Raw genomic sequence first — 10215 nt, 5'->3', positions numbered from 1 at the left:
TAGAAAAAACTACCAATTCCTTATGTATGATGGAAACCAAATAAATTGGACTTAGTATGGTATCCAAAACAAAAGCAAAAGAAAGGAAATAAAAATAAATACATAGAAACTTTTTCTTTTATTTTCTTTTCTTATAAGCGAAAATAAAAACCAAAGCAAAGCCAACATATAAACTTGCAACGGGGTATAACACAAGTAAAAAGGAATGAAGAAGCATTAAAATATTGTCAAACAAATAAAAAAAAATACTGTGTACAAGGCTTGAAGGAATGAAGAACTTGGAGACTAAGTTCAAGAATCCAACCCAGACCTTAAAACCCACACACAACAAGAAACCCTAGACTTATACAAGACAAAATTCACGTAAACCAATGAAGTATATAAAAAATACCCACAATTCCAGATATCTCGGGATCAAATCAACATAATGGATCACAAAAAAATCATTTCAAACTTTCTGAACACAAATAAAAGTGAACTTTTTGCAACCTTCAATATTGTATGTGATTGTTCTATAAATAGAGTGTGTGCATATGCAATTGTTACCACAGAAACTCATGCATATGTGATATAAAAATAATCAAAAAGCATATATACATGATTGTTGTAAAAGAAAAACATGTATCTGTGCAAAAGACTGAAAAAAATAAAAAATAAATGCCCAGATCCAAAGGATCAAGCTTAAAGGATAGATAGAAGGAGGGATCTAAAAAGTCTAAAATAAACTAGGACACCTACTGATCACCCATATCAAGGGTACATCCCTCAAGAAAAATACTCAAAAGTATTTTACCTAGTGGAGTTTCCAATTTTGATGTGGGGAAAATCCCTTAAGGCTAGAGTTGAAAACCCCAATAGAGAGAAAAGAGAAAATCAATAAAGAATATTGAGAACATAACATGACTTGTATAAAATTAACAAAAGAGGGAATGAGGTCGCACAGGTGGGTCCTACATTTGATGTCAGTCCATAGGGTCCAAACCATCATTCTTGCCCTAGAGATGCAGACCTGCAATATTAGCAAGGAAACACAAAGCATAACAAGAAACTCCAATGTATATAAGTAAATATGATAACTTAGCCCATAAAAGATTCCATTTTATATTCATAACATAAGAAATAACAATAGAAATGGGATGGAATATGAGTTTATTTTATTGGTAAAGACAATAGATAGGTAGTTACAAGATCACATGATCCTGGCTTTTGGCACTAGGTGGAAACTTATTTTGGATCCTCCTTTCCTGAGCCATTAAAGGTCTCCTCCTCCAATAGAAGCTATATAGGTGTGAGATAGGAATGAATAAACATCACAATACATAAACAAAGGTTTCCTGGAGATAGGGGGGTGCTTAAAAGCATGGGAAGATCAGACCTAATATGGGGAAACTTTTCTAGAGTGATGATATGAAGGTTAATGGTTTCCCTAAGGGCCACCAAGTTGTGTATTTATACCACCATAAATTGGTTTGGGTGATTATGCCATGGTTTCTTTTAGGCAAGTCTCTGTGTAACCCATAAAATCCTCCCAAAAACCACATTTTTTATAAAAAAAATCAATATATTTAATTCCATAAATATCTTTCTTTACGAGTATCCATGTACATACACAACTTTCATGTATTAGATATTAAACAATGGAGCTACAACATCTTTTTTCTAATAAAATTATAGCGTTTTGGAAAGAAAAGAAGAGTATAAAATCTAAAAGATGTTTGACTAAGATATGCATTATGAATATGGTTTATAACAATGGAAATTTAGATACATCTACATCTATATTTGAATCTATTACACAGATACATGTTCATATTTAATAATATTTGTGTTCTCTTTAGGAACTAGCATACCCTTGAACCATTGGAAAGGGAACAACAAAGTGATTAAGGTGGAGTGAAATAGATCACCAAAGTGATTAGGGTGGTTGAACTACATTACTTCAAGCTATTAGAAGTGTTTGTTTTTAATGTTTCATGAATGGTTAATTAAATGTATCATTTAAGGGGATAAGAATTTAGACATATCATAAGAGGATATGACAAAGAAAAATGTGAGATATTCATTTTATTATCAAAACATCACTATATACATAACAACAACCAGGATAGACAAGTTAAATCAAAGTTTACAAGCTAGTGGTATACTCTTCTTTAACTTATGCTTTATGGTACTCTCCTAAACATGTTTTTCTATCCTAGCTTTTCACAATGTGGTACTTTTGATTCAGGGTTTCAAATATGCAATAAATATATTTTTCTAAATATATTCCATATGTGGTACATTTTGATTCAAGGTTTTAAATATGAAAATGAGACTAGGTTTATTTAATTGATTTTTTTGGCACCCGTGCAAACAAATGTGACCAAGTAAACAAGAAATAAAAATAAATCTTAGTATATTTTTCTTCTTTAATTAGTCTCTTTTATCTTTCCTTTTATCAAGGGTTCAATTTTTATATATCTCAATCTCATCAAGTTTCACAGTTTGAGGAGGGGGAAAACTACTAGTCAATTGGTATTCATCTTGAGTAATTTTTAGTTAATGACAAATGCAAGTATCAGGTTACTAAAACTTCCCTTCAAGAGATAAGGTTTTTTTTTTTTCATACACAAATCTCCTTCAATAATTGCATTAAACCTCCAAGAGATTATTGAGCATGGGAGGAATGAAGGTGATATGCATAATGGAGTCCATGTTCAAAGTGTTCTACAATATTTTTCAAAATTCCATTTATTGTAGAGAGGTAGAATGTGCATGAAGGAATTGGAGAACTCGGTATGCTTCTAAACATAAAGTTTTTGCAATCATAAAGCTTGTTGACCCTTGGACCTTGAAGAAGATCAAGGTATCCAAATTCATTTGGGAGACTTGAGAGGTTTTTATGATTTACATTACCATTTCCTTCGCATTAAATATAATCCAAACTTAAATCTAATCCAATATAATTTCATGAAAATTACCAAATATAATAATGAAACAAAAGTCGTAATAGTATCACTAATTTAGTAATAGATTAATAAACTTTGAGAAACATTGTATTTGTAAAATGGATTATACCATTACATACATGGACCATCGGTTGGGGATAAAGTTTTGATGCTCCACACAAAACATCTTGAATCTCATTAGGCTAGGTGAGATAGGCTAGAATGTCACCCTATGTTTATAGCCTTTAGAACAACTCCAAGATTTCAAGATGAAAAATATCTTGAAATATGAATTATATTTTCTACTATATATATATAACAGCCCAAAGAATAAAGTAAAGTGATTGTACAACAAACTATGAATAAAGAAATTTAGAATACATTTTTAAAATGTTTGAAAGAGATAATGAAAAAGAAAATGCAATATGAATTCAAAATAAATTTGTAGTAAGCTAATCAAAGAAATAAACCAACAATGATTTCATTATAGGAAAAATCTAAATATAAGACCAACTATCTTTACAAATCCATATGAAGATGAGGACCAAGGATGTACTTAGAAGACTCGGATGTTAAAATGATTCATACAAACTGATCAGGTGCTCAGTATTTAGCTCAAAAATAAAAGTTCTCATAATCACTCAAAACCTAAATGATCATGTCCGCCTCGGCAATACAATCCCAACACAACTCTTTTCACTCAAAACTGAGTTCGTATGAGGAAGATATCGCATTTTGTTCGCTTTGCCAAACAAAAGAATTTAAAAAAAAAAGTATAGTCACTGCACAGTCAAAAGTCGGTACTGCTGATGTGGTAGGTGACTGGGCAGGGTCAAAGATGGTCAACTACCTATCAGGTTTCACCAAGTTTCATATGGTGGTTGGTCCGCAGGTGTGGTGACTTGGCTTGTTTTCATTGGATGAAGGATGGACCAATGAGGAGGGGACAAGTGGCAAGCATAGAGGCTGCCACATGTCCTTCCACAAATTTCAAACTATCGGCGTGCTTCAAAAAAAATTATGGCGGATCAGTAGAGTCGAACCTGTGATTTTCACCGAACAAACTCCATGCATTACCACTACACTGCACACTTACGACTTAATATTCTATGGTCTCCACATATATTTAAAGTGTTAACACTATACAGTTGGGGGGAGAAGGGAGCCAGCCCGGAGGCCAACCCCCTCCCATGTGAACACAACCATTAACCCCAACGGCTATGGTTTATGGTTAACCAAAACCGCTAGCAAAACCGCCTGCATTTATGCCACCATGTGACCACTACCACATAAACCGCAAGCCAACGGTTACATAAACGCGTGATTAGTGCTAATTAATCCTGATTAATGCCTAATTAATCTCACTTATCCAGAATTAATTACGCAGTTAGTTCGCCAGAGTTTTTTGCGGTCCCTCCAAATTCGGCGGTAACTCCAGTTTTTGTGGAGTTTCACTAGGAGAAATAATTTTTTCCATAACTTTTGCAAAATTCGACCAAATTGGGATCAGGAAAAGGTGTTCCTAGATTATTTTGATGTTCTGAGCACATTGAAGCAGGTTTCAAGAGAAGTAGAGCATTGTAAACATCACTTTTTCCATTATTGAGCTAATACAGAGGCCCAAGCCATGGAAGCTAGACCAAGGAGATGTAGCCCAAGAGGGGTGAACTCCTTCATCAAAACATTGTGTTAAGTATTCAATTTGATGTTTTGCTATACATTTGTTTTTTGTTGTTCAGCACTTGATTTTCATGTTATTTTTCTCATGAACTTTACATAAAACTTGACAAAATTACCTGTTATCATTCACAAACACCATAAGGGAACCTATGCACATGAAGCAAAAGATAAGAATTTGTTTTAATTCTGAAGTTGAAATTAGCACATCAAAACTAACATTCAAGAACATATCAAGTTGGTATTAGAGAAAAGGTTATTTGCTTGATTGCTTGAGTTTTGTGCAAGTAGGGTTTTAATGGTTGCAAATTTGTGATGCTTACAAGGTTAAAGTTGCATAGAGGAGAAGGGAAACTATTGGTTTCAACTCCTTAGGTAATGCCCAAAAGAAGGAGAGCCACAAGGCCATAATCTCCACCCAAATTTCCAATCCCAACTGCACTTGAAACACCTCAAGTTTTACCTTCAATTGAGATTGAGGAGGTACAAGCAGTACCAAAAGTTGAGCTTGAATCCAAAGCCATTATGTCTAGAGCAAGAGAGACTAAAGGTCTTTGAGAAGAGGAAGCATTCAAGAAAGCTTTATATGACTTAACTAACATGGTTAGAGTCCTCTATGAAGAGAGGAATACTAGAATGGCTGGAGAGAGTTCTAAGCCCCCACATGGAGAGGGAGGCTCAAGAGATAAAAAAAATGAAAAGAAGGACTCAAAGGGTAATGGAGGAAAGCCTCCTCCATCTCCACCATCTTCATCTTCCTTATCATCTTCATCATCCTCAACTAGTTGGGTCAACATAGAGAAAGTCATGGTCTATACATAAAAAGTTTCCATACAATGCACCTAAGATTTCATGTAATAGATTATGATCCTAGGGATTAGACCTAATCTTGACATTTGTACCTAAGCCATACTAAAAAAAGAAAAGGGATAGAATGAGATATAATTTATCTAACATCAACCATATCCATTTAAAAATTCATGTGATAAATATGTTTTTGTTTTTGAAACGTGTAACAATTATGTACTTGAAACTTGTGTCAACCATGGTACTAGCTTTGGCTATGGAAATGAGAAGTCACTTTGTTTCTTGGTGCTCTTAGAAAGCTTCATGTATCTTTTAATGCTTCTTCTTTCTCTTCCAATTCTTATTGTAGCTAAGTCATCATTTAAGTGAGCCTATCATCTTCCCACCATCTTCCTATGTATCCAATTGAATGATCTTCTCTCCTAATTGTACAATTTGATCTCTACTCTTGTCCTAATATAACATAACTATAGTCACAGAGCCTTAATGTTCATTAAATTGGTTCTTTAGCAATGACAATAGTATTTTTGAGGTATCAAGGTTCTTTGTTATCTTTTCCTTTCTCTTCTAAAACATTTGGACATTTTCCTAAGGAGCTTGTTCTCTTTTTGAAGCTAAGTATTGATGTTTTATAGATCTTCCAAGTTTTTGTAGAAATATGGTGATATAATTGCAACTTCTCATAAATTTAATCTAAATCGAAAGTGTAACACCCCTCCCTTGTGTGCTAAATTATTGTAAACCTAAGCAGAGTTAAAGCTAGGTGTGATATTCTCCCCTGTGTATTAAATGATTGTAAACCTAAGCTGAGGAAAGCTAGGTGTGATACCCTCCTTTGTGGGTTAAACTATTCTAAACCTAAGCTGAGGAAAGCTAGGTGATATGTAATATGAAAAGCAAATGTGTTATTAAATAAATTAATAAAGTAAATCACTTGGAGGGTGGAGCACCAAGAAAGAGGAGACCTTGCCAAATCCCATTGAGGAATGTGATAGAGATGAATCTTTCATGGTAAAGCTTCTAGATGTGGTTCTAGATAAGCTTGGATGGATTTGATATCCATCGGATGGATGGGAAATAAAGATCCATCGGACATAAAAGCTTTGCGGGAGATAAAGGCAAGATTTTATGAGGAAAAGCCTCGTGGGAGATAATGGGAGCTATCCGGAAAAGACCTAGGGAAATGGAAAAATCCATAAAAGCGGGATGTCGTTAATGGAAATTAAATCATGAAAGAGGGTATTAAATACCCAGTGCATTGATCAATTGAGGACAGTTGATCCTTGGAAAGATCTTCAACTCAGGGGGAATCAGAGGTGATTCACGGTTGGGTGGTGGCGCTCCTCCCTCCAAGTGAGGTTTTAGTTGGTGTCAAACACGTGGAATGTTTTGTATGATTATTCTTACTCTCTCTCATTATTATAGTTCTAGTTTGTTTATGAGAAGAGTTCTTAAGTTTCTTCGCCATGAGAATGTTTGAGTGAATTACATATGCTTATGTATTAATAGATTTAATGGCATTTCCCTCTAATCTCATGAGATTCACTTGCATGGAATGTGTTTTCTATTAATCCTTACTTGTTATGAGGTTAAATCATTTAGCTCAGATATACTGATGGTTAAAACTATCTCTATTATGGGAATGACAAATTTTCTTATGCATGTTGCAATCCAGTGTGAAGTTAACTGTAGAAGCATATTCAGTGGGTAACAGTTCTAGTACCCATTCATGGTAGAATTTGCATGTGACAGTTATTCATAAATAGATTTCTTTTGTTAATGTTTTTCTTATGAGAATGATTGCAATTTTACACATGTGACCCCTTTTTCATTCAAGGGCAGAGTTAATAGCAAAAGCATAATATGTAGTTGTAAATACTAACTTTGTTTATAAGGAAATCATATATAAATATACCTGATCGTCTCACATTTAACAATGGATTATAGTATGCTTATAATTTCCTAAATCAGTAATTTCTTATGCAAGTGGAACAATTGTGGAAATAATGCTTCTCATGGTATGACCAATGGTTCAATTATCTATGTTTGCATGTCAATAAGACTGCCTCCACTTAGGCTAATTCTAGCTAGTTATGCATGGGAATGAAAGGTTGGCTGATAACATATTGACTATATGTACAAAACTATGATCATGATGTATGGCCATGATAGCCACAGTAAACTTAAATTAATATCCATTAATGCTTACAAGAGTTATTTCATAGTTTTGTTGGTCGCATATCAAGATTCATTCACTTTCTCCAAGTTGAGATTAAGCTTAAGGACTAATCTAAGAGTGTGAAATATGGTTCATTATCTTACTCGTATTTAGTAGCTAAGATTTTGAGTATAGTTGTGTGGATGATTACTGTGCATGTAATGATTTGGTTAACTCCACCTATGAGTCCATTGAAATTTAACTATAAATAAAATAAAATAAAATTAATGGAGCCTACTAGCTATTTTTCCAGAGTAGGCCCAAAGGGGTACATTACAGAGACATAATTACTCTACTTCTCTAAGGAAATTAATTCACAATTTAAAACAACATGCAGAAATCACATACACAAGTACACATATTTATCTAGGGGAAACCAACTGGCAAAACCCCTTGAGTTTGTTTGCATTCATCAGATGAATAGAGAGTTTATTACAATTCCTTGCTCGCTCTGAGCTCAACTTGCAAGTGAATAATTGTTCTCTCTGCTCAATGAAAAGTTATAATCCATACTTAGTAAATTTCTTCCTCCATCTGAGCTCTTATTTCCTTGTGCAAACCCTAAGGAAATTGACCCCTATTCTTTGGTTATTTCCTCCAAAATTATTTCACAATTCCCAAGGATTTATCATTGATTGCATGCAACACCTGTACACTCAAACATAGTCTACAATTGATGTTACACTGACTTGGAATCTCCACCACAATTGAGCAATTCAAATTATTTGCATGCATGAGCTATTTTGGGTTGACTTATCAGTTAACTATATGATCTCTAAGTTAGATTGTTGTCCCACTGCACAACTAACCTCCAACTGGTTCTATTAATTGTTAGAACTAGTTTAACTGAGTACAACTAGAAGCAACTAAGTTGGATTGCTATAAATTAGCAATCAGCACATGTAAACTGAACTCCAAGCCCACTAACTCAAATTTACTAAGCTAACTAAGCGACAAGAGCCATGTCACCTCAACTAAGTACCTCCAAGTTGTCTGGTGATGTGGAAATTTCGAATTTACTCAATTTTACCAAGGCTAAGTCAAATTGACCCTTTTTTGCTACACTTATCAACAATTTTCTCTATCTATTTTACCCCTAATGAGTATACTTTATCTTCAAAGCAATATTAATTGTATCATAGCCAAGAATTGAACTACTCTAATACCTTATGATCGATTATGAGGGACTTATAGTTGTCTCACTTAATCAACATGGATACTCAACAAAATGTAACTTCAAGTCCCCCTTCCTAGCTTTATGTAGGGAACTTTTCTTCAAAATGGCTACTAATCCTTTGTTTTTGGTGAAATTCTAAGAGATAACACCACTCTTCAATATTAGAGGAATGACCTACTCTCTAGTGTAACCTACACACATCAAACAATAACACAATAGTGCAAATACAAAACAATAACCTAGAAATACTTGGTAAAAATTATAGCTACTCTCCTCCCTCATGTCTGTAGAGAAGGCAATAAGCTGACTGACAAGCTAGCCAATTTTGGTCTCAACATAATAGCTCATCCCCTTGACATGATTGGAGTGAGGACCTTCTTGAATCCATTCGAACTCACTAACAAGATATGGCTATGAAGGACCTTATCCCCCAAGGAGAGTGCCTAGGAGTGAGTGTTCCCCATTACCTTGATATGAAAACATCTCATAGAAAGGGGGGTTGTGGCTCCCATTATACTTGACACATTACATGTGCTCCCATCACTTCATCAATCATGGCATGAATTCAACACAAGTTTAAACACCATTTGAATATTGCAAGTGGCATAAAGAGGTATAGGAGGACTCAATAGGAGAATTCTATCATATTAGGAATGTTGGAGGAAACAATTGATAGTATGGGCTGCAAGTTAACCATTCTAGACATGAGATCAGCCAACATCACCTCCATGACAAATGAGGGTAGTGGCCAACCAGTACAGATGCCTAGAGATTCTTCCCAATAGTTGTTATGGCTCACTAGTTTTTTTCTTACAACACTAGTAGTCTTTTTTGTCTTCCCGTGTCAAATTATACCACATCTAGAAAGTTTTTATAAGTTTCTATTCACAATATACTCTATTTAGATGAGGTCTTAGAAACATCAAAGCTCTGAACTTATGTTACTAGTTTAGTTTCCCTTCAAGCAGACCAATTATAGAAAAATGTTGGTCTATGTAATTCTCATTTGGCATAATCTAGAGTGCATAGATTTAATATATATATATATATATATATATATATATATATATATAGATATATATATATATATATATATATATATATATATATATATATATATATATATATATATATATATATATTTATATTTATTTATTTATTTATTTTATTTATTTTTTATTTTTATTTTTATGTTTTATTTTTTTTCCAGTGTGAAGAACTTGTGTAATTTATTCAATCTTTCATATGGAGTTGATATGTGGCATTTAAAAATAATAATAACAAAAATCAATATATGTGTGTGTGTGTGTGTGTGTGTTTTTTTTCTACCTTCCAATATGAAGAGAGCATATATTTAAAAATACAATAATAATAACAATGTGTATAGTATGTGTCATAAATAAAAAATC

The sequence above is a fragment of the Pinus tabuliformis genome, chromosome 9 (genome assembly GCF_031772625.1).
Source record: "Pinus tabuliformis cultivar Carrire ecotype Pingquan chromosome 9, CPIR1, whole genome shotgun sequence".
Taxonomy (NCBI): domain Eukaryota; kingdom Viridiplantae; phylum Streptophyta; class Pinopsida; order Pinales; family Pinaceae; genus Pinus; species Pinus tabuliformis.
The sequence above is the reverse complement of the archived record's forward strand: the minus strand, read 5'-3'. Positions refer to the sequence as shown.